Genomic DNA, 23,648 nt, shown 5'->3' with positions numbered 1-23,648 from the left:
TTTTATAAATTAGGGTATGTAGCAACTATCTGGTCCTATCATTTTTGTCGCTCTGGGTGCAGGGGATCCTGGTCATAACGCGTTTCATTAAAACAATATCCAGACAGAAAGTCTGGGGTGTGTTCCCATTTATTGAATGAATGAATGAGGATCTAAAGTCCAGGATGGTGGTCTACAGCAACAGGATGGATGGATGGCCTCGAGGTTATGACAGATATGGAGGTATTGTAGAGGCCACGTGTAAAAGCATTGAGAAGTGGAATGTTAAGGATCGGAGAAGTGATGGAAGTTGTCAAAACCGTGCGACCTCCCGTCACCCGAGCACCCCATGCCCTGTCACCTCCACGCCTACATGAACTTTCCTCAACACCTGTGCCATCCCAAACATAAACAAACACCACCACAATAAACCTGAAGCAAACAATAAACAGAAATAATGGCTCCAACAGGGTATGCAAAATTCAAAATAATCAGAATAAGCACTGTATAATAAAAACTTAAGAAGATACAATTTTTAAAAACTGTATCAGGAGGAAACATGAACAGCCATCGACAAATCAAACACAACAGCCCATAAGATAGCAGCCTTAAGTAAAAAAAAATGTGTGCAATGCTGCTTCTGAGATAGTGTGCTAGGTAAAAATCAACATAACCAACATACTAAAGACACACATCAACATAACATGAATCCATTTCACAGTCCTTGGCAGCCAGGAGTCTAAAGGAGATCAATCTACTCATGAACAACCTCAACAACCCAACAAACTACACTAAAGGTTTAATTCATTCAGATGAAACAATTCATAATTAACTACATAAAGAACTGCACTGGAGGTGCAGCAGCTTTAGTACAAATCACTGCAGCTGTTTAACAGTACAGAACCTCACATGTTATACTGGACATGATAAAGCAGTGAATATTTTAGACACTGAAAGTGCATGTATCTGGTAGAACACAGAGCCAGCAGCTGGTTAAGATACTGATGTATCTCAGCTGGATGATAATGTGCTTTTCTTTTCACAATTAAAAGTTTAGTCCTTTAGAAAGACCAAGAGAAACTCAACCATGAATCCATCTCCAGTAGACTGGATTACTGTACTGGTCTTTAAAAGGACTTCCTTAAAAAAGCATTAAACATCTGCAGCTCATCCAAAATGCTGCTGCTGGAGTTTAAACCAGAACTAAGAGATCTCAACACATCTCACCAGTTTTAAAATCTCTACACTGGTTTCCAGTCAGTCACAGAATAGATTTTAAAACCCTTCTGATTGTTTACAAATCCCAGAATGGTTTAGGCCCAGAATAATTCTATAATATGTTCAAAGAATATAAACCTAGCAGAGCTCTTAGATCTAATGACTCTGGTCAACTAGTTCAGACCAGAATCCAGACTAAACATGGAGAAGCAGCATTTAGCTGTTATTGTGCAAATAAGTGGAACAAACTGCGAGCGGAGATTAAACTTTCACTAAATGTAGACATTTTTAAATCCAGGTTAAAAACATTTCTTTTCTCATGCGCCTATGCATGAAATCTGCACGTTAACTTTTTTAACTCATCTTGCATTTAATCATTTTGATGTAATTTATGATTTTATTGTGATTTCTATGTGTTGCTGCCTTTTACTATTTCTTAATATCTGTAATGCTTTTGTTTTATGTAAAGCACTTTGAATTGTCCTGTTCATGAAATGTGCTGTACAAATAAACTGCCTTGCCTTCTTTGCTAAACATACATAACCTACTGTCCAACATTGTAAACAAAAACTAATTTAAGCCTATAAAATTCAGCTTTTCAAGATTATATGTGTGACTGTGTGTGTAGATCTGCTTGCATGTGTGTGTGTGTGCGCGTGTGTGTGTGTGTGTGTGTGTGTGTGTGTGTGTGTGTGTGTGTGTGTGTGTGTGTGTGTGTGTGTGTGTGTGTGTGCGTAAGCGAGACTGTGTGTTTGTGTAACTGACAGTGTGCCTGTGACTCACGTTCCCTCCCCATGCTGCTCGGCCTTCGGGTGCCGTACGACGCAGACACCTGGCGTAAATCCGGCAGAGGGAAGTAAATAGATTTCATATCAACCCCGAGGGCTTATGTTTGAAATAAATTTGCAAAAAACGAAAACAAAGGGCATTTTTGCTTTCATTTTAGCTAGTTTTAGTTCGTTTTGTAAACACACAATACAGTTTCAGTTAGTTTTAGTTTTTTTTAAAACTCTTGTTTTTATTTTTATTTCAGTTAACGACAATGTTTTTTTAATTCTAGTTTTCGTTTTTTCGTTAGTTTTCGTTAACGATAATAACCTTGCTTTGAAGTACAGAAAGTAAAACCAAAGCTGAGTGCATACCAGATGCTGGCTCTGGAATATAAATTTTAGGAAGTATTTTCCTTTACTGTCAGAAAAAAGAGGCACAGTAGAAGTATATTTCTGTCCACTAAGGTACAGTTTGGACTTATGTATCCACTTGGGCTCATAAATTAACCTCAAGGTAAATATGTGTATTTCTTCTTAAAGTTGTAGTATCAGTCCTGGTTCTGCTGGATCTCAGCGCTGCATTTGATTATGTAGATCACAGAACCCTGTTGCACAGGCTGTAAAAAATAGTTGTGGAGTCCCCCAGGGGTCAGTTCTTGGTCCTCTTCTATTCAACTTGTATATATTCCCCTTGGGTCTAATATTAGAGAACTTAAATATCAATAATTACAGTTATACAGATGATGCACAGCTTTATGTGTCTCTGTCATCAGACTACTGCAGCCCAAGAGGCTTACTGTGTGAGTGTCTGGAGTAAATAAACTACTAAATAAGAGAGAGTTTTTCACAATTATATCCAAAATGGCTGCAACGGCCATCAGATAGCCACAGATTGCAGATGAGCAGAGTTGCCAGGCTAAACCAGCCAAGCCAACTGCTGACATGCAGCAAAACAAACAAGGATGCACACTGAGGAGCAAACACCTGCCCAGATATCAGGCATTCTGCTCCATCCAGCAATCAGCGCTACACAAGCAACACCTGGGGTACGACGTGTCCTACCACACCCGATAACCCTCCTACTGCAGCCTGCTTCTCTAGGTGTCTGACCACTCTGGAGGTAATTTAGTTGAATTGATTGGTGCAAGTGAGGACTAAACCATTTTTCTGTTTTTTTTTTTTTTTTTTTTTTTTTCAAGCAACAAATGGGGCCTCAGAGAATATCCATGATTATTGTAAATGAAACATTCAGTCTATCAATCACTTCATTCAGCCAAAGGGAATTTTATAATGAAGTTAATTAATAGGAAATTAGGTAAACAGAACCAAATTACAAATCGTGTACCATGTACTGTGCTGAATATAAAGGAGTATTTTTGCATGTATTACTACTTAATATAAACATAGTTGCTTTCCATCATTTCAGATCAGCAACAGAACTATGTCCAGGTGTCACAGCTGGTCCACAACCATATGCGTTTGCTTCTCAATTTGGTTTTGTGAGATCCGGGTAAAACAAACATTGTCTGATTGCATTCAGTAAATATCACTTCTACTGTGTGTGCAAGGATACATTTTAACATTTAATGAAAATACTTCAACTCCCTCTTTTAAGCTCCCTGCTGGTCCACTGTCAGTCACACTCACAGTGGTTGGCTCTCTGTGTGTGAGTGACCTGGACATTTGGCATCTTTCACATTGGGGTGCATTCCCTTTCTTTCCTCATATTCTCCCCATCAAACAGAGAAGAGAAGGATGAAGGGAAGGGAGGCAGAAGGTCAGTGAAAGAAGGGGGAATGGACGGGGCGTAATGATTATTAGAATAACAGAATAACAAAGATGGAGGATAACCACTGAGGGAGGTGCGAGAGCAACAGAGATGGATGGGGGAGGAAAATCTTAGGCCCTGGAAACGAGGTGGTAAAGAAGATGAAGAAAGATTATAAAAGAAAAGGAAAAATCAAAGTACAGCGATATGTTTGCATCAATTCTCTACTACAGTGTTATACTACTGCAGTGGTTCAAGCCCCCCTTTTGAAGGGAAAAACATTCAGCCAATACAAATTGTGCTTTATTTATTTATTGATACAACAGATAATGGCTGAGGGACCAATGTTGAGTCAAAATGTCACTAAAATAGGTTGACAAATTACTTAAGATCAACTTAAAAAGAACAGTCAAATAAATAAATATATGAATACATGAATAAGTAAAAAAACAAGTTATATGGGGCCAGGTTGCTTATGACTGTACTAGAAACAACCAAGTTTGGTAAGTATAAAAACAAATTCAGGTATTTTGGCAGAAATAAGCTCCAAGTGCAAGGCTTTCTAACATGCCAGGTACCCATGGGTACTGAAAAAAACTGGAGTTTGCATGTTTGCATGTGTATATTTTTCTCTCCTGGCTTCCGCCCACAGTCATAAGACATGCATGTTAGTCTGATTTGAGTCTCTAAATTCTCGTAAAGAGTGACTGCGAGTGGTTGAATGTTTGTCTCTCTGTGTTGGTTCCATGCTGGACCAGGAGCAGCTCCAGCCACCTCGCAACTCTGCATTTACTTAAAAAATTCCCAGTACATCAGCAGATTCTGAAATAGTCAGACCAAACACCATGCCACGTTCAAAGTCGCTTGAATCTTCTTTCTTCCTCATTCTGATGTTTGAACTTCAGCAAGTCATCTTGACCATGTCTACATGACTAAATTCACTGAGTTGCTGCCTTGTGATTGGCTGAAAGATATTTGTGTTCGAAGCTGGAACATGTCCAAACCCAAGGAGCGATTTTAGCATTTTTCTGATGAAGATTGTGTATTTAAACTTCTTTTAGCATGTGAGATAAAACGTGAACATTTTTCAGAACTGCTTTAAACATTGTGTAATCACATTCATGTTTAGAGTCGTGCATACACTCCCTGCCCTCTGCATGGGGACCCAGTGCTGAGATGATGAAGAGGCTGAGTTACTGCTCAGAAAACTGTACCTTAGGACAGTGTTTCTAAATCCAGGTCCTCAGGACTACCAGCCTAGAATGTTTTAGAAGTAACCTGGGGACCAGTACTTTAACACACCTGAATTAAATGAATGGCTCATTAACAGGCTGCAAAGAACTTGATGAGGAAGTTCATTCATTTAAATCAGGTGTGTTGGAGTTGGAACACGTCTAAGACATGCAGGACAGTGGGTCCCAAGGACCTGGATTGAGAAACACTGCTTTAGGATATACGACAGAGGTCATTTTCTATTTTCTGCCAAATCTCATCCTTTAACAGCCTCAGATGTTAAAACAACCACTGTCAGCGTGTTTCTAGAAGGTTTAGTTCATTTTCTTCCACAAATAAAAGCAGTAAAGTTAAATCTGAGGTGACTAAACCTCTCCTTGCTGTTGGGCTGATTGTCATCATCCAGGACAAGACAGAAAACACACACACACACACACTGCTGTTTCCTGCCAAGTGATATCTTCCCTTCACACACTTACACACACACACACACAGCTTCAGGTGACAGAGATTAATAGCCTCACTGACTGACAGAGTAACTTCCACTTCCTTTATGTCACTGTCAGCCCCCAACTGCACGCATGTCTCGCTCTGTGTGTGTGTGTGTGTGTGTGTGTGTGTGTCTGTGAAGCCATTATTAGATGTATAATTACAGAGACATTTAAAGTGTTTCCCCTAAAGGACTCTGCCGGTATCCAATAAAGTTTGCCTTCCGCAGAAGTGAGTGGATCGTGTGACAGAGAGGACAGAGAGAAGGAGTTGGAACAAAACACAGCAACGCTGCAACAGAAACGATCGTGTGCTTTCTAGAGATTTTTAAGGCTCCATGAGTCCTGTTTAATTTTATCAGTGTCTAATCAATTTTATTGTATATCAAATTCACTGTCATTTATAACCACATAATACACCTGCATCTTTTTCTGCAGGTTCCTCGTGCTTCTCTTTTTACATTTGTTTTTAAAAAAAGAACACTTTTAATAGATATCTTTTTTAAAATCTGATGAATCAGTTGTTGTAAAAGTGACTCTGGATTGTTAGAAGTTAGGCTTGTTTTTTGTGTTTGTTGTTTTTATAAAGTTCCTGTTTTATGTACACATGTAACAATCCAACCCCAATTCTTAAAAATAAAAAAAATGAAAAATGTGACCCACATTTAGACCCACAGTAGAACATAAACATAGATGTTGAAATGTTTTACCATTTCAAAGCAACACGTCTGTAACCCTTAAAACTTCAAGCCATTTTTTGCTATTTTTATTCCACCTTATTTTGTTTTTATGTAAAACTGCAGGCAGAAACAACTATTTTAATTCCAGTCAGCGTGCAGACATGATGTTTTCAGCCTCAGCTGTCAGATTATGAGGCTAAAATTATGTAAAATGAATGTATCAATAGATATAGCAGCATAAAGGCCGACCAGAAGAAGAAAGCAGAATTTATTACTAATAGAACTTTGTAGAAATACAAGCCTTTTTTCATCTGCACATCATTCTCTCAAGTCTTGGCTTTCAGGAGAAAAAATATTGGCATTGAAACAAACACACAACAGAAACTATTTCCATATTTCCACTTTTCTCTCATTTCCAATTATTTCTGCTACTATTTACCTGCTATCCTCACTAAACCAACTCCAGCTCAGCTGCTTTGTGGCACCACCGTGCATCAGAAACGTCTTCTTGGCTTTATTCCAGCCATAGAGGAGCATTATTTTCCTTTTTTTCAGACACAGAACTTTTTGCTCTCTGGTTGATCTTTGGTTGCGCCTGATTGGACATTAAGCTCTCTGATTGGTGGAAAGTTTGACAGGAAGTGACTTTATCATCATTTGCAGGTCTAAATAGAGGTCTCTTTGTCACGGTTTCTGGGTTTTGGTGGGTGTTTTGATTGTTTAGGATTTTGGTTTTTGTCATGATTAGTTTGGTCATGTTCTTGGTTTGTAGTTCTTATGTTCATGCTTTAGTTTTCAGTTTTGTCATGCTTGGTTTTCCCTCTTGTGTTCCTGTGGTTTTCTGTTCCTGCCTCGTTAGTTCACCTGGTCTGATTAGTCATCCACTTCACCTGTGTCTTGTTACTCCCTCTGTGTATAAGTACTCCCGGTTTTCAGTCACTCCTTGTCAGATCCTCATTTTGTCATGTTTGGTTTTTGTTCTCTGGAGTTTATCCCCGTTGTCTGTGGTTCCCTGTCATGAGTTCCTGGGTAATAAACCTTTTTACCTGCACCAGTTCTGCCTCCTGCCTGCATTTGGGTCCTCACCTCCGCCGCCACTCGTGACAGTAGGATCTGACCACAACTGGACCCAGCAGGTTTGATGGCTTGGTATCAGTTTTACGGTTCTGAGGTTGCTGACTGGTTCCCAACGGTGGAGGAGCCAGACCTGTGGTTTCCTGATCCTCCTCCCACAAGGTCCAGGAGGAGGAGGACGTCCAGGCACCAGGGGCGGCAGCCCATCGAGTACATGACGTCAAATGAACTGGTGGGAATGCTCCTTGGACTGGACACGGAGCCTGAGCCGCTGGAATATCCAGAGTGGTCGCCGTTCTGGGGAACCAGATTGGCGATTAGCCCAAAACCACTGGGGCAGGCCAGGTCTCGGAGGTCGACACCAGCTCCTCGGTCCACGTCTCGAGTGACGCCATCAGCTCCACGGTCACGGGTGTCGTCACGGGCTCCCAGGCCCACGCCTCCAGTTTCACCTCCAGCTCCAGTGGCTCAGTCTGCGGAGGTCCTGTCAGCTCAGCCTGCGGAGAACCTGTCAGCTCAGCCTGCGGAGAACCTGTCAGCTCAGCCTGCGGAGGTCCTGCCTGCTCCCAGGTCTGCTCCAGTGCCCCAGCTCTCCACGCCTGCTCCCAGGTCTGCTCCAGCTCTTCAGCGTCCCACACCTGCTCCGAGGTCCTGCCCTACGCCGCAGCATCCGACGCCAGCCCCGAGGTCCTGCCCTGCGACGCGGCGTCCGACGCCAGCTCCGAGGTCCTGCCCTGCTCTGCAGCGTCCCACGCCAGCTCCGAGGTCCTGCCCTGCTCTGCAGCGTCCCACGCCAGCTCCGAGGTCCTGCCCTGCTCTTCGGCGTCCCACGCCGGTGCCCAGGTCCTGCCCAGCTCTTCGGCGTCCCACGCCGGTGCCCAGGTCCTGCCCGTCTCTTCTGGTCCCAGTTCCTGAGGGGGTCAACGATTGTGACGCTCCTCTTCTGGTCCCTGTCCCTGAGGGGGTCTCCAGTGGTGACGCTCCTCTTCTGGTCCCTGTCCCTGAGGGGGTCTCCAGTGGTGACGCCTCTCTTCTGGTCCCTGTCCCTGAGGGGGTCTCCAGTGGTGACGCCTCTCTTCTGGTCCCTGTCCCTGAGGGGGTCTCCAGTGGTGACGCCTCTCTTCTGGTCCCTGTCCCTGAGGGGGTCTCCAGTGGTGACGCCTCTCTTCTGGTCCCTGTCCCTGAGGGGGTCTCCAGTGGTGACGCCTCTCTTCTGATTCCTGTTCCTGAGGGGGTCTTCAGTGGTGATGCTTCTCTTGATTCCTGTTTCCGAGGGGGTCTCGGGTCGAGACGCCCCTTACCCACTACTGGTGCCCAACCCAGAGCTCCAGTCTGCCCGTCCGCCGCCAGAGATCCAGTCCAAGCCTGCCCGTCCGCCGCCAGAGATCCAGTCCAATCCTCCAGAGATCCAGTCCAAGCCTGCCCGTCCTCCAGAGATCCAGTCCAAGCCTGCCCGTCCTCCAGAGATCCAGTCCAAGCCTGCCTGTCCTCCAGAGATCCAGTCCAAGCCTGCCCGTCCTCCAGAGCGCCAGTCCAAGCCTGCCCGTCTGCCTGGAAACCTGTCTGTGCGTCCTCCGGGTCGTCCTCCGGAGGTTCTGCCCCGGTCCGTCCGGCCCCCTGGCCGGCCGCCTGAACTGATCCTGCTGTCTGCACGGCCTCCGGGTCGTCCTCCGGAGGTTCTGCCCCGGTCCGTCCGGCCCCCTGGCCGGCCGCCTGAACTGATCCTGCTGTCTGCACGGCCTCCGGGCCGTCCACCGGAGGTTCTGCCCCGGTCCGTCCGGCCCCCCGGCCGGCCTCCTGACCTAATCCTGCCGTCTGTTCTGCCTCCAGGTGGCTCCCCCTGAACTTTGTCCTGGGGCCTGTCTTGTTTTGGTCGGTCCCTCCTCCGGGCCCCCTCCGCCCACCCTGGGTGGCCGGCTTGGGGTTTTTCTCTTTTGTGGACTTTGTTGGGCCGTCTGGTATCCGGCCCTTGAGGGGGGGGGTTCTGTCACGGTTTCTGGGTTTTGGTGGGTGTTTTGATTGTTTAGGATTTTGGTTTTTGTCATGATTAGTTTGGTCATGTTCTTGGTTTGTAGTTCTTATGTTCATGCTTTAGTTTTCAGTTTTGTCATGCTTGGTTTTCCCTCTTGTGTTCCTGTGGTTTTCTGTTCCTGCCTCGTTAGTTCACCTGGTCTGATTAGTCATCCACTTCACCTGTGTCTTGTTACTCCCTCTGTGTATAAGTACTCCCGGTTTTCAGTCACTCCTTGTCAGATCCTCATTTTGTCATGTTTGGTTTTTGTTCTCTGGAGTTTATCCCCGTCGTCTGTGGTTCCCTGTCGTGAGTTCCTGGGTAATAAACCTTTTTACCTGCACCAGTTCTGCCTCCTGCCTGCATTTGGGTCCTCACCTCCACCTCCATTCGTGACACTCTTAGCAACATAGTAGTAATAGTGATCTTTTTATGATAATTTGATAACTTATGGTGTTATCATGGATCATTGTGAATTTACCCGATAGTCTGAATAAAACCTACATTTTGTGGCTGGATTTTAAACCTCCTAGACGGGATATAAATGCCTGGAAATGTCTGGTCCACCTGGATGTTGTGCAGGCACGCTGCCTGGAGGTGTGGGGGCGGCCCTCGGGACTCTCGACCCTACGCTCTATCCGTCATAGGTGGCCAGTGCCCAGTAGGGTTGGTGGCTGCTGATCTTTGCACACCGGGGCCTGTGCCCTGTGGCTGTGGGAGGCTCTGGAAGGAAGGTGGTTATAATAAAATGCTGTGAAAGGACTACACTGTTGGGGATTGGCCATGGTTTAAACTTAGCTGTCCATTCACTGGAGCATGAGCGTGTCCATGCCTCGCGGCTCACCGTGCTTTCTGTCTTCTTCCAATCACCAATGAGAGCACTATAGATAAATACACTCCTACTCTGCCTCTCATTATCTGCCTTCCTGTTACTGACTTGGTGTGTCCTATCTATCTCCCTCACACCACCTGTATTGTTCTCGCTAATCACAGAATTGGTTCTGAGTGGTTGAACAAGCTCCTCTGTCTAGGTGTGTGTTTAACTTTTGCATGCTTTTTTTTTTTTTTTTTTTAGCTTCCCTGCTTTGTCCCCTGATGACCTGACCTCATCAAGTTTTGTATCAGCTCTCATATCACAGAGCTGAATATTTCTGACCTTCTCTCCTTCCATCAGGTCACCCCACACAAAATAAGGCACACTATGTATGCTAATAGTTTTAAGCAATGAAATATAAAAATATAACCAAAATCATCAGCGTCCAGTTTAGACCTAAGCTTTGTCCCAGGCACACAGAGATTCCTTCTGATTCTCTGAATCTTTTGATGTATATTATGCACCATGGATGGTGAGAGCTTTAAAGTCTTTACAGTTTAATGCAGAGGAACATTTTTCTGAGACTGTTCCACATTTTTATTGTTCCACAAATTAAATAAAATATGAGAAGATGTTGGTCCAACACCTAAGTTCATTGTTTGTTGGATAAGCAAGGTCAACATTTAATGCATTAGGTGGACATCTCAGCTTTTAAAGGTTGATTTAAAACAACATATTATTTCTGATGAAGTGGCCTTTTAAGGCTTTCAGGCTCCATCAGAAACAATTTGCAGAGGTTAACTGCTATGAAGTAGTTTCACTGTTTAGAGTTTAATACAAAGTACAGCATAAGAGAGATGGAGAAGAAAAGGTGGAGGCAGAGAAAGAGAGGAAAGGGGATTATTGTCTGAGGATAGAGGTGTTTTATTAAAAACAGATGAGAATGTAGAACTGTCACCCATTTCTGGGATTTGCATGTCATTCAGAGAAGGCATAGACTGTACCTGAGAATCTTACCAAACATTAACAGCAAAAAGCACAAACTGTCCATTTAAAGGCAGTGAGTCCCTCTGTCTGCCCAACACTTACTTCCGAATACGTCTTCTAACTGCACGTTTTCTATTTTCTAATATTCTGGCTACCCAACTCATGTCATCTAGATTTGTCCATCCATCCATTTTCTGCCACTTAGGCAGCTGCCTAAGCAGGGAAACCCAGACTTCCCTCTCCCTGGCCACATTCACCAGCTTGTCCGGGGGGATCCCGAGGTGTTCCCAGGCCAGATGTCGTCCTCCAGTGTGCCCTGGGTCTTCCCTGGGGCCTCCTCCCAGTGGGACGAGCCCGGAACACCTCACCAGGAAGGCGTCCAGGAGGAATCCTGAGCCCCTCTTGGATCACCGTGCTTCTCAGCATATCTCTAAGGGAGAGCCTGACCACCCTGCGGAGAAAACTCATTTTGGCTGTTTGTCTTTGTGATCTTGTTTTTTCGGTCACTATCCATGGCTCGTGACCATAGGTGAGGCTAAGAACGTAGAGCGACCGGTAAATCGAGAGCTTTGCCTTTTAGCTCAACCCCTTCTTCATAAAAGTTTTGAACAGAATCGAAGACTAAGGCCAGCCTCGGCGTCCAACCCTCACTGGAAACAAATCTGATTTACTGCTGGCAATGCAGACCAAACTCTGGCACTGGTCGTACAGGGACCAGACAGCTTGTACAAGAGGATCCGGCACTCTATACTCCTGGAGCACCCCTGACAAGAGTCCCCCAGGACATGGTCGAACGCTTTCTCCAAGTCCACAAAGCACATGTAGACTGATTGAGCAAACTCCCATGCCCCCTCCAAGTCCCCGAAGAGGGTGTAGAGCTGGTCCACTGTTCCACCACAGGGACGAAAACCACACTGCTTCTCCTCAATCCAAAGTTTGACTACCCGATGGACTCTCCTCTCCAGGACCCCTGAATAGACCTTATCAGGGAGGCTGAGAAGTGTGATCCCCCTGTAGTTGGAGCACACCCTCCAGTCCCCCTTTTTGAAGAGAGGGACCACCCCACACGTGATGCTGCAGAGGCATGTCAGCCAAGACAGCCCTACAGCATCCAGAGCCTTAAGGAACTCTGTGCGGACCTCATTCACCCCTGGGGCCCTGCCACTGAGCAACTTTTTAACCACCTCAGCAACCTCAGCCCTAGAGCTAGGAGAGCCAACGCCCGGGTCCCCAGACTCTGCTTCCTCATCAGAAGCCATGTTGGTGAGGTTAAGGAGGTCTTCAAAGTATTCCCTCCACCGACCCACAACGTCCTGAGTCGAGGTCAGCAGCCCCCATCCCCACTGTACACAGTGTTGATGGAGCACTACTTTGCCCTCCTGAGCCACTGGATCAGAATCTTCTTGAAGCCATCTGGAAGTCATTCTCCATGGCCTCTCCGAACTCCTCCCATGCCCAAGTTTTTGCCTTAGTGACCGCTAAAGCCAAGTCCCTCTTAGCCTGCCGATACCCATCAGCTGCTTCCGGAGTCCCACAGGCCAAAAAGGCCCAATAGGACTCCTTCTTCAGCTTGACGGCATCCCTCACTGCTGGTGGCCACAAACAAGTTTAGGGCTTACCGCAATGACAGGCACCTTACACTTCAGCACCTTACAACTACAGCTCCAGTTGGCTGCCTCAGCAATAGAGGCATGGAACAGAGCCCACTTGGACTCAATGTCGCTTGCCTCACCCGGGACATGATTGAAGCTCTGCCAAAGATGGTCGTTTAAATTCTTTCGGACAGGGAATTCCGCCAGACATTCACAGTAGACCCTCACAACATGTTTGTGTTGTGGGTCAATAGTTTTTTCTTGTCAAAGGGGTGTTTCGAGCCATGCTTTGTCTGGTCCCTCCCCTAGAAACCTGTTTGCCATGGGTGACCCTACCAGGGGCATAAAATCCCAACAACATAGGTCCTAGGATTGTTAGGACGCACAAACTCCTTCACCACAGTAAGGGGGAGGCTCAGAGTAGAGGTCATCTACATCATTTATCTAATTTATATTCATCATAAACATGATAATAAATGAAGAGATAATAAATAAAGCATGTTAAGAAATATGTTGCAGGACACCGAGGAGGCTGCATGTCCTCATCACAGCATGCTCAGGTATGAATCCCAACCTTTGCTCGACTTCACCCTGTCTGCCCACCTTCCCATCCTCTCTCCAGTATTAATGAAAACCAACAAGGCTTTTGTCTGCTGTAGGATAGTTAAGCTGTCCTGTAACTGGACTCATTTATATCTGAAAGTAATTTCTCAGCTATGTCTTACTGCAGTTGTGACATTAACACAGCAGAGGATGAAGGACGTCCAGAGGATCAGTCCTAAAGTCCTAACAAATTTTTTTATGAAGATTATGCCACTAAAAATCTTTCTATCTTTAATTTGTTCTTACCTAAGAACAAATCCTACAATCACTCAGGAGAGTGTTCAGTGATGAAACATTTGAACAAAATGGTATTGGACAAAATTTTCTTTTGTCCAGTTCATTAAAATACAATAATAAAACTATTCTATTTTACAGTCATTCATCAGATGTTTCCACCAAAGCGACTTAGGTAGGGTCTGATCCTCCTGATGTTGTAGACAGCAAATTAGCAAGACTGAACAACCGAGGCAACATGGGCCTTAAAGGTCAGATGGCTGTACCATGACACCAAGATTTCTGGTAGAAGACATAGGCACAAGTGTGATAGAGTTGAGCTGCATGCTTATCTGTGACAGTAAGGAAGGATTGGCTAGACAGACCATGAGAGCGGTCTTAGACATATTTAGCTGAAGCTGGTGATCCTTCATCCATGCAGAGATATCAGCAGTGAAAAGAGAGAAGGGCCAAGCACCGAGCCCTGAGGCACCCCTGTTGTCAGCCCATGCAATCTGGACACTACCCCTCTCCAAGATACTCTGAAGGATCTTCCTGTGAGGCAAGTCATGAACCATGAGAGGACAGATCCTGAGATGTCAAGCTCCGAGAGTGTGGAGAAGAGGATCTGATGGTTGACCGTGTCAAAGGCAGCAGACGGGTCCAGCAGTAAAAGGATTGAGGATTGACCAGAGGATCTGGCAAGCTGCAGAGAATCAGTAACTGACAGGAGAGCAGTTTCAATAGAGTGGCCCTGCCTAAAGCCAGACTGATATGGATGGAACAGGTTGTTGTTGTTGAGGAACTGTGAGACATGACTGAAGACGGCAAGCTCTCGTAGTTTAGACATGAGCGGAAGTAGTAAGACTGGCCGATAGTTTTCAACCTGTGCTGGGTCGAGTGTGGGTTTCTTCGGCAGCGGGATAACTCAAGTTTGCTTGAAGGCAAAGGGAAAGACACCGCATTTAAGAGAGGAGTTAATAGTAAAAGTTACTGCAGATTTGATTCTAAGTAGAATGCTCTGTAGGATGTTGGTAGGAACAGGATAGAGAGGACAGGTCGTGGGTTTTGAGTTGACTAGAAGTTTAGAGACTTCATCCTCATTTAGAGAGCGGAAAGAGCAGAGTGAGGCACCAGTAGCTGGTTGGGGCGGGCTGACTTGGGCAGGCACAGTGAATTGGTTACTGATGGTAGCGATCTTTTCAGTGAAGTCGGAAGCAAAAGTTTCTGCAGTCAACACAGTGGGTGGCTGAGCAGGTGGTGGAGATAGAAGAGAGTTAAACACCATGAACAGTTTTCATGTGTTGGGTGCATTGCAGATCTTGTTCTGATAAATGCCTATCTTGGCTGCCTTTAGGCTGCTTGTAAAAAAAATGCAAGTTTTTGCCGGACTAGACTAATGTTTTTGTCAAATTTTTTAAAAAACCATTTAGTCATTAAACAAGCACTTTGGTTTAAAAATAAATTGCTAAATATTGCAGATTCTTTTCTAACTTTATTATTTGCCTCAGCAGAAATTTCATGCAACAATTTAATTTAATTTCTGGTATCCCCAAAACCATGGGTGCAATACACTAAACACATGCATCTGTAATTTCCAGAACCACCTGCAGAATTTGGTCTTTCATAATTCAAATCCACTATGTTGTCATTTTAAAATAATAAGATTTATTAAGAAATCAACACTATGCCCTGGTCCCTAGGTTAACAACACCACTCACCAACTGTCAGACTCACCTGGAGGTATATATATATATATATATATATATATATATATATGTCTGGCTGAGTGCATGACGAGTCAAACAGGAAAGAAACATCTGCTTGAAATTTGTAATGGCTCACTAAGTCACAAAGTAAATTAAACCAAAAAGAAAAGACTAAAGCAAAACAGGATCTGTGTGTATCTGCACAAGCACGGTGATTTTTATCCCGTTTCATGTTTTACCAGGAGACAGGACAGATAATAATATTGACACAAGACATTTAGGCTGGTGATGGAAATATCACAGCCAAATATCACACTGACCCTCAGCAGCCCTCTCATTGCTTACATCCTCCTTTGTTCTTCATCCTCAGAGGACGAGGTAGAGGAAGGAGAAGAATCAAATGAAGCTGATATCTAAGTGTTGTTTTAAAAACAGGTATGAGAAGGTTGAAGCCATCACACATTAGTGCAATCAGGTGTTTTATTATCATGAATTCCTGTGAGAGGTCTGTAGCATTTTTAACATGAAAATCTTATTTTTTTTTTTTTCTTAGACTCCTCCTTTTCATTCAAGAGAAGCATCATTTGTAGTCACCTGATTAAAACAAGACATTTATGGAATGCTGACTTGTCTGTAAAAGTGAGTAAAGGTTCACTTTTGTCTGATTTAAAATGTAAATTTATTGTAATCTCTGCAGAAATGGCTTTGGTTTGGTGGTTAAAGGACTAAATGATTGTTTTGTTTCTGTTTGTCCATCAAATGATAAATTAGGTGAGGATAATTCTTCATTAATTGTTTTTAAATATCATCTCATTTTTAAATTATATTATATAATGACTAATGGCATCACCTGCAAAAGAGAAGGAATGAGACTTTTTAAATATGCAGATGACACGGCCCTGGTAGCACTGTCTCCCAGGCAGTGTGTCGATACCAACAGGAGGTCCACACCCTGGTCCAACATTATCCGTCTAAAGTCTGTCTACAAAAAGGGTCAACAGCATCTCCATCTGCTCAGAAAACTGAGAGCTTTAACATCAGCAAAGACATTTTAATCCTTGTTTATTAATCACTCATCAAATCCACCCTCATCTATAACATTTCATCCTGGTTCAACTTCCTCACCACTATGACCAAACTCTCCCCTGTAATAAATCAAGCCAGTGAGATAACCAGAACCGCCCAACTTCCTCTGGCTGAACTGTACAAGTGCTCAGTGGTAAGGAAAGCCACCCTCATCACTGAGGACCCCTCCCATCCAACACACCACTCTTTCATGTTACTGCCGTCAGGAGATGCTACGAAACCCCACTGGCCCGGAAAAACATATACAAGAAATCATTCATCCCCTCCGCTGTAACTGTTCTAATTAAGAATGTTTTCAGATGTGCTGGAGCCGTGCCACAGACGAATTTCTGTTTCTATTATGATACAGAAAATAAAGTTATCTGTCAACAAAAACTGTTTTTACTTGTTCAGTTGGTAAATTGAGAGCATGTCCTGTAATTTTTCATATATTTAGCACAAGCGTCAAAACAGTTTAGTCAAGACAATTTAGAACCTTACTTTTTAAAAATAGCTGCTGATTTTATTGCTGCACCGATAACTTATCTTTTTAACCTTATTTTGGTTACAAATGAAATTCCTCTTGTTTGGAAATCTGCTTTTGTTCTTCCCTTGTTAAAAGGTGGAGATCCTACACTTTTAAATAATTATAGGCCTATTTCAAAGCTTTCTGTGCTGGCTAAGATCCTCGAGTCTCTTGTGGCAGATCAACTTAAAGAATTTCTTGCAAATAACAATATTTTATCTGATTACTAATCTGGTTTTAGAAAAAAAAACACAGTACAACAACAGCAGCCTTAACGGTAGTCAGTGATTTTATTGATATTGTGGATAATAAAGAATCTCTTTTTATTGACCTGTCTAAGGCCTTTGATACTGTTGATCATGTCATTTTAATAGATAGACTGCGCAGTATTGGTTTGTCTGACCAATCTATCAGTTGGTTTAACAACTATTTAACAAACAGATTGCAATGTGTTCAGGTTGAATGTTTGTCCTCTGGGTATCGTAAAGTGAAAAATGGTGTGCCTCAGGGCTCAGTCTTGGGGCCACTATTACTCACACTGTATATAAATTGTATTGGGCGTAATGTTGATAATATTCCTAATGCCAACTTTCATTTATATGCAGATGATACTGTTATTTATTGCTCTGCTCCATCACTCACTCAGGCTCTTAGTGACACGGCCTGCAGCCGCGGCACCAGGAAGCGGACCCAAAAGCAGAACACTTAGACAGCCGGGAGAAAGGTGCGACAATGTTTATTAATGAGAAGTGTTGGTGGCTTGGTCCAGGTCCGGGCAACTCTTTGTGGAGGGGTGAACCAGGAGATGTTATCTGTGGATGGTGTTGTGAGCTTGGTTGCAGGCAGGGCGAGCAGGCAGGCAGGTAGCTTGATGCGAGGAGTAGTCCAAATCCTGGGTGCTGAGGTTAACTGAGGGGATCAAGGTCTTAGTCTGTAGAAAAAATGACAAGGTCAATAATCCAAGAGCAAAGCAAAGATAGATCGTAGGTAGAGGCCTGATTACCACGCTTAATTGAATGACAATCTGGCGAAGACTGGAGCTCCTGCATGATCCTAAATAGCTGGGAGGAAGGCTGGCTAACGAAGGTGCTGATGCGCTGCAGGTGGGATCAATTGTGGCTCCAGCCTCCGCCCTCCATCCCCATGGCAACCTGCTCAACCCTACCTGCAAACTCAGACACACACAGAACCATGACACTTAGTTATTTGCAAGCGGCTTTTGATGCTCTTCAGGTTACTCTCTGTGAGTTAAAATTGACCTTAAATTCAAATAAAACAAAACTTGTGCTGTTTTCAAACTCAAAGCAAAAAGCACTGAGCCTGTTTTCCTCACAACGTGTTAAGTCACTGGATGTTGTTTATCATGGAGCGTTGAGGTTTATAACTAATCTCTAAGCTCTAACTTATCATTGTACTCTGTATGAAAGAGTTGGCTGGCCCTCACTGTGTATTTGGAGACAAAACCATTGGCACATCTTTATTTATAAGGCAATACTAAATCTGCTTACCTCATACTTATGGAATGCTGTCAAATCTAAAAGAAACAGTAGCTACAATCTTCATTCTGTGACTCGGAATGTATTTTTGCTCTCTTTACCCAAAGTCAGACTTGAAATGGGAAAAAGAAGTTTTGGATATGCTGCTCCAATAGCTTGGAATTTGCTGCAGGATAAGCTATGTCTGGGGGAACTGGTCTCCTTACACCTTTTTAAAAGTAAGTTAAGAGCATTAAATGATGAGTCTTTAGGTTGTAAATGTTTTGACTAATATTATTTTGTAACTTGATGTATGTTTGTGATTTATATGTAATTTTATTGGTGGTTTTGATTGATTTGTGACTTGGTTTGCTGCTGTCTTGGCCAGGACACTTGTAAATGAGATTTTTAATCTCAATGAGGTTTTTCCTGGTTAAATATAAAAATAAAAAAATATAAAAACAACTTAAACAAAATTTGCATTCTGTATGTATTTATTGTCAAATATGTTCAACACGAAGTAATGTAACTTCTGGGTCACACGGCTTGTCCTCAAAAAGAAAAAACCCAATCTATTATGGATGCTCATCATCTTTTGTTTTCTAATGTTTGTTCGTAACACAGATCAGAAAATATCGACTTATCTTTCCTGATTGGTTTAGGATATTTTTTGTGTCAAAGGAAAGAAACAAACAGGCTGAAAGTGCACAGACACTTTCTGTCTTTTCTAAATAGTTTCACTTTTCTTCTACAAATATAACTGTAAATTTGGTGTACAAACCAAACTGCATGATTTATAACAGAAAAAAAAAACAAAAAAAAGCTAATTTTTTCTTATAATGTTTTACTTCTACAGATATGTACAATGATGGTTTTTCATTTTCTCCTTACTCTTTATTTGGTTTACTTATATTTATTTACTCTAAATATATTATAAAAATGTATATATCATATTTTAGAATATATCTTCATCCTCTAGTAGTGGGCGGATTGGTCCAAATGTCGATAATATCGAGATCGAATTTGGTGTCAATATCCATCTATATTAACACTGGTATCAATATCGATCAATACCAGTGTGACAACAGCAATACTTTAACGTGAGGCTTGAAACCTGTCAGAGTCTTCATGAATAAGGAGGATAAAGTGTGTTTTTTTTTTGTTTTTGTTTTTTTTTGGGTGATTTGGTACCAACATGCCCATAATCAGCTTCTCTCATTGAGATAAGTCCTCATTTGAATTTGTCTAGCATAAGTAATAACTATGAGTTAATGCATATGTGTTAAACTCATTGCCTGTGGGCCACATCTGGCTCATGAATGAATAATCTTTGGCCTGTATGCTTATATCTAATCACTATTAGAGCTGGCCCACAGATGGAGTGCATGCATCACTATAATACTGCAAGTCCCATAATGCACTGCCAGTGCGTTGGTGCATCAATCACAGGCTCACAAGCTCGCACCTCACTTGTTTTCTAGCAGCCTGATGGAAAAGTGGACTTCAAAAACAGAGAATATGTTTGTGGATGTATAGCTGTGTGTCTTCTGTGTGGAAACAGTGAGGCTGTAATGAAAGAATGCAACGTAAGACGACACTCTGAATGAAGCACCACGACAGATACAAGCATCTGGACAGAAAACAACAGCTCCAAAAGGTAGAAGAGTTAACCCTTTAAGCACCGGGGTTTTTCAAGTTTTTAACCCATACTAGTTTGATTATGAACCAGAGTTTATGGTGGCAGTAAAATTACCCATCTAATTTTATATTGTGGCATCACAGATTGGCAACCATATTAGATTCAATAACTTTGACTATGAACTACGATACATCCATCATTTCTCTGTTATGATGGCAGGACGTGGAGAGAAGAGATTAAAGAGATGAGCCGGGTGGCTCTATGGATGGATTTGAGAATAAACACAGCATTAATGGAACAACCCATGGACGTCGCTTTCATGGAGATTGAAGATGTTTAAACACACACACTTTTCTCTGTGAGAGGGTTCCACACCTGCACTTTTCCTGTATTTTTTTAAAACTTGCAACAACCCAGCTGTGTTTTTCACCAACATGTCTGCTGTAGCGGCTTTCTGGCGACGGCTGTCAGTGATCAGCTGATTGGCTTTTCTTTTGTTTATTATTCAGCTGAGAAGGAGGTAAACTAGCGTTTCATGATTAACATCGTCACATATTTACCAAAAAAGTGTTGTTTTTGGCAGGACCTTCTCTAACACAGTAGCTGGCTGGTGGTAGACAGGGTTTATACTTCAGATATACAGGGGTGGGTCTAGAAAAGTTCTGCTGGAGGGCCAGGCTGGGGCACTGACCAGGAAAAGGGGGCCCAGATTAAACCTTATTTTGTTAGGTCTAGATTTTATGAAATATTGAACTGATTATTACAACTAAAGTGATCATCTAGTGTAAAAAAAAGGGGGAGAAGGGGGGGACTAGTAAAACAAACAGCGAATGGTGTGTTTTATCAACAGGTGTTTCCTCTGGGTTATACTGATATAGGACTTTTATCACTGCTGCACAAACACTCACACTTCAATGACAAAAGGAAAAACCTGTTTTCATCCAGGACATCAGTTTTATCAGAGTTTCTTCATCAGTGTTGGCTGTTTAACTTCAGTCGTCACATCTGCAGGTTTTATGACAGAAACTATCACCATGGAGACGGCTGGTCAGATGATGCTAAATAAATTCTGAATTATGATCTGGAACATGGTAGAGATGATTTAGAACAACACAGCAGTTCATTACATGTTGCATTTACTGACCCTTGGACATCTGACATTTATCCAAGTAAAGCTCGGTAAACAGTAAATATTTGTAGCATTGGCTGTTTATGTTGATACAGCACAGTAAAAACGGGCAAATTTCAGGCATAAAAAAACTTGCCAATAGTGATTAATCATGATTAATTTGTAAGCTGTGGTTAATATGATTTAAAATTTGAAGTTTTTCTTGTAGCTTCATCAAGCCCATTAACACATTTTCCAGACGAGCTGATCAGCTGAAGATAAATACAAAAAGTTGATTATGATGCAACTGATTGCAACAATAATTTCATAGAAGTCAGCTGAGAAACAAATTGTTTCTTGTTGCAAAGTGAATGATTTATTTTTTATGTGTTTCTGCATTTGATCTATTTTGATTCCTTGGCAGTTGATTGAACGTGATGACAGCTCAGGGCCTGCGATGCTCTGTGTGTGTCATCTGTAATTGGTGGTGCTTGATTTTCATGTTTTAAAGGCAGAAAACCAGAGCAGCAATCTGTCTGCACACAGGCAAACAGTCAAAGCATCAAGGCAAGGTTTTTCAAGATGTGAGAAGTAAGAGGAGGGAATATTGATGCTAATAGATCAAACCGAGACTCAATGAAATCAACATGAGACAGGAATTCTCTCTATTACTCTACAAGACACGCACACACAAGCACACTGGCTAATTAAAGTGGAGACAGAGTGGAAGAAAAACAGACAGGCAGGAATACCGATGGGATGGAGAAGACCGCAGACTTCATAAAGAAAGGCGAGCAAATTGACCTCCTGAATGAGGGAAATGTTTCATTACATGTCCCCTGAGGAAGCAGGGTAATAAGGTTAAAGGTAGGGCCACTCAATACAGAATTAAAAGACACAAGCAAAGATGGAGAAAATGGAGATGAAACCATGGAAGTCCTGCAGTACCAGCGCTTTAAAACATTTAAAACTACATTTACAGCCCCAGTTCTGAAACAAGTGGAATCCTCAACAAAATGTAAATATAAATGAAATCCAATGAACCAACATTTAATTTATAATAGAACACAGAAAAAAGAAAAATTTGAAAAGGAAGGTGGCAAAGTTGGGATGGGGCAACAAAGGAAGAGAAGAAGTGATACTAAACAGCAGCAGCCGGAGGAACATGTTGCAACTAATCAGGTTAATTGTCAGCAGGTAAGTATTATGATTTGGTATAAAAAGAGCACCTTAGAGATGTAGAGTCTCTCAGAAGTAAAGTTTGGCAGCAATCTGAAAAACTGTTTAAAAATTGTGGAGCAATTCAACAATAATGTTCCTCAGCATAAAATAGCAAATACTTTAGATTATTCCACCATGTACAGAGTAAAACATCATAAAAAGATGCAGAAAATCTGGATTCATCTCTGTTCACAGCTGAAAATCATGGTGCTGAGGCAGAGTGGAAAAGTGTTCTGTTTGACAAACTGAAATGTGAATTTCTTTATATAATTTATAGATACAGAGCCCTCTGGGCTAAAGAGCAGCAAGACCATCTGAAATGGAATCAGTGTAAAGCCCTTTGGGTGCCTTGAAAAGTTTAAATCTATTTAATCCACTATTATTATTAGTAGGGATGCTCCGATCAGGTTTTTTGTTGCCGATTCCGATACCGATCACCCATGAGTGCCGATCACTGCCGATCACCGATAATCACATGGATTGGCTGTAATTTTCTTATAAGCACTGCCGACTATTTGATGTGGAAAAAGGAACCATAAAATCCCCCTAATTTAGACAATAACATGTACATAGTACAATGCGCTATCTTTCAGTAATCAGTAGTACTATATTTTAACAGACTGAAAACACATTGAGGCTCTCATAAGGCTAAATAAGAAAGTAAAACAAAATCTTAATATTGCTAAAAAAAAAAAAAAAGCCAAGTAAAAAAGGCGTCCTCCACCACTGAGAACGGTTGGTCGTCAAGGCCGATTAACTTAATTATTTTTGTGGTTATGTGCTTGACTGTCACGCTCATACGGATGAGTGTTGGTAATTGTTGGCTGCGTTAGCTGCGCTCTGGCTGCACCGGCGTCTTCCTTTCATTCTGTGAGCTAGCCTCGAAAATTCAGCGTACTCCGTCAAGTGTTTGTTCTTTAAATGCCGTATTAGATTCTTTGTATTGAAGGATTTTGACGTACTTCCCCCGCGAAGGACTTTTGCGTTGCATGTGTTGCAGGATGCAAACTTTACATCACTCTCACACACAGTGTAAAACTTCCACATGGCAGACATGTTTGCTTTGGATTTGCAACCGCGTGCATGCACATTGTGGAGGACAGCGGGAGCTATGACACTGCACGCAGCGCTTCTGCAGGTTGCAGAGTATGAAGGTGGTCAGATTTTGTGATCGGCAACAAAAGGCACTGATCGGCGAACACCGATCACATACTTTTTTACGGATATTGGCCGATAATGATCGGTGTCCGATCGATCGGAACACCACTAATTATTAGTATTAGTAGTAATAGTAGTAGTCTGCTGGACTCGATGGGACTGGAGGCTCGGTTCAGATGGGGGTTGCCACATTCAGGTGGCCCGTGTTTGCAGATCAGAAATTCCTTCTTTGATCCACATCAGAGTTCAGTTGCACATTCACACCTCCCAAAATGAACCGGACTTTCCAAGCTAAGCAACTAGGATCCAGCAGAGTG

At 42.7% G+C, this 23,648-nt stretch overlaps 1 long non-coding RNA gene across 1 annotated transcript; it reads right to left on the bottom strand.

Annotated features, from left to right (window-relative positions):
* Window positions 1–17,506: 17,506 nt before the first annotated feature.
* Window positions 17,507–19,292, bottom strand: LOC121647920. The gene is made up of 3 exons (XR_006011901.1): window positions 19,280–19,292; window positions 17,734–17,927; window positions 17,507–17,661 (listed from the first exon to the last, which is right to left on the bottom strand). It is a non-coding gene; the product is annotated as an uncharacterized LOC121647920 (long non-coding RNA).
* Window positions 19,293–23,648: the final 4,356 nt, after the last annotated feature.

This window comes from Melanotaenia boesemani, chromosome 10 (genome assembly GCF_017639745.1).
Source record: "Melanotaenia boesemani isolate fMelBoe1 chromosome 10, fMelBoe1.pri, whole genome shotgun sequence".
Classification (NCBI taxonomy): Eukaryota; Metazoa; Chordata; class Actinopteri; order Atheriniformes; family Melanotaeniidae; genus Melanotaenia; species Melanotaenia boesemani.
Note: the sequence above shows the minus strand (reverse complement) of the source record. Positions and strands in the feature narration are given on the sequence as shown.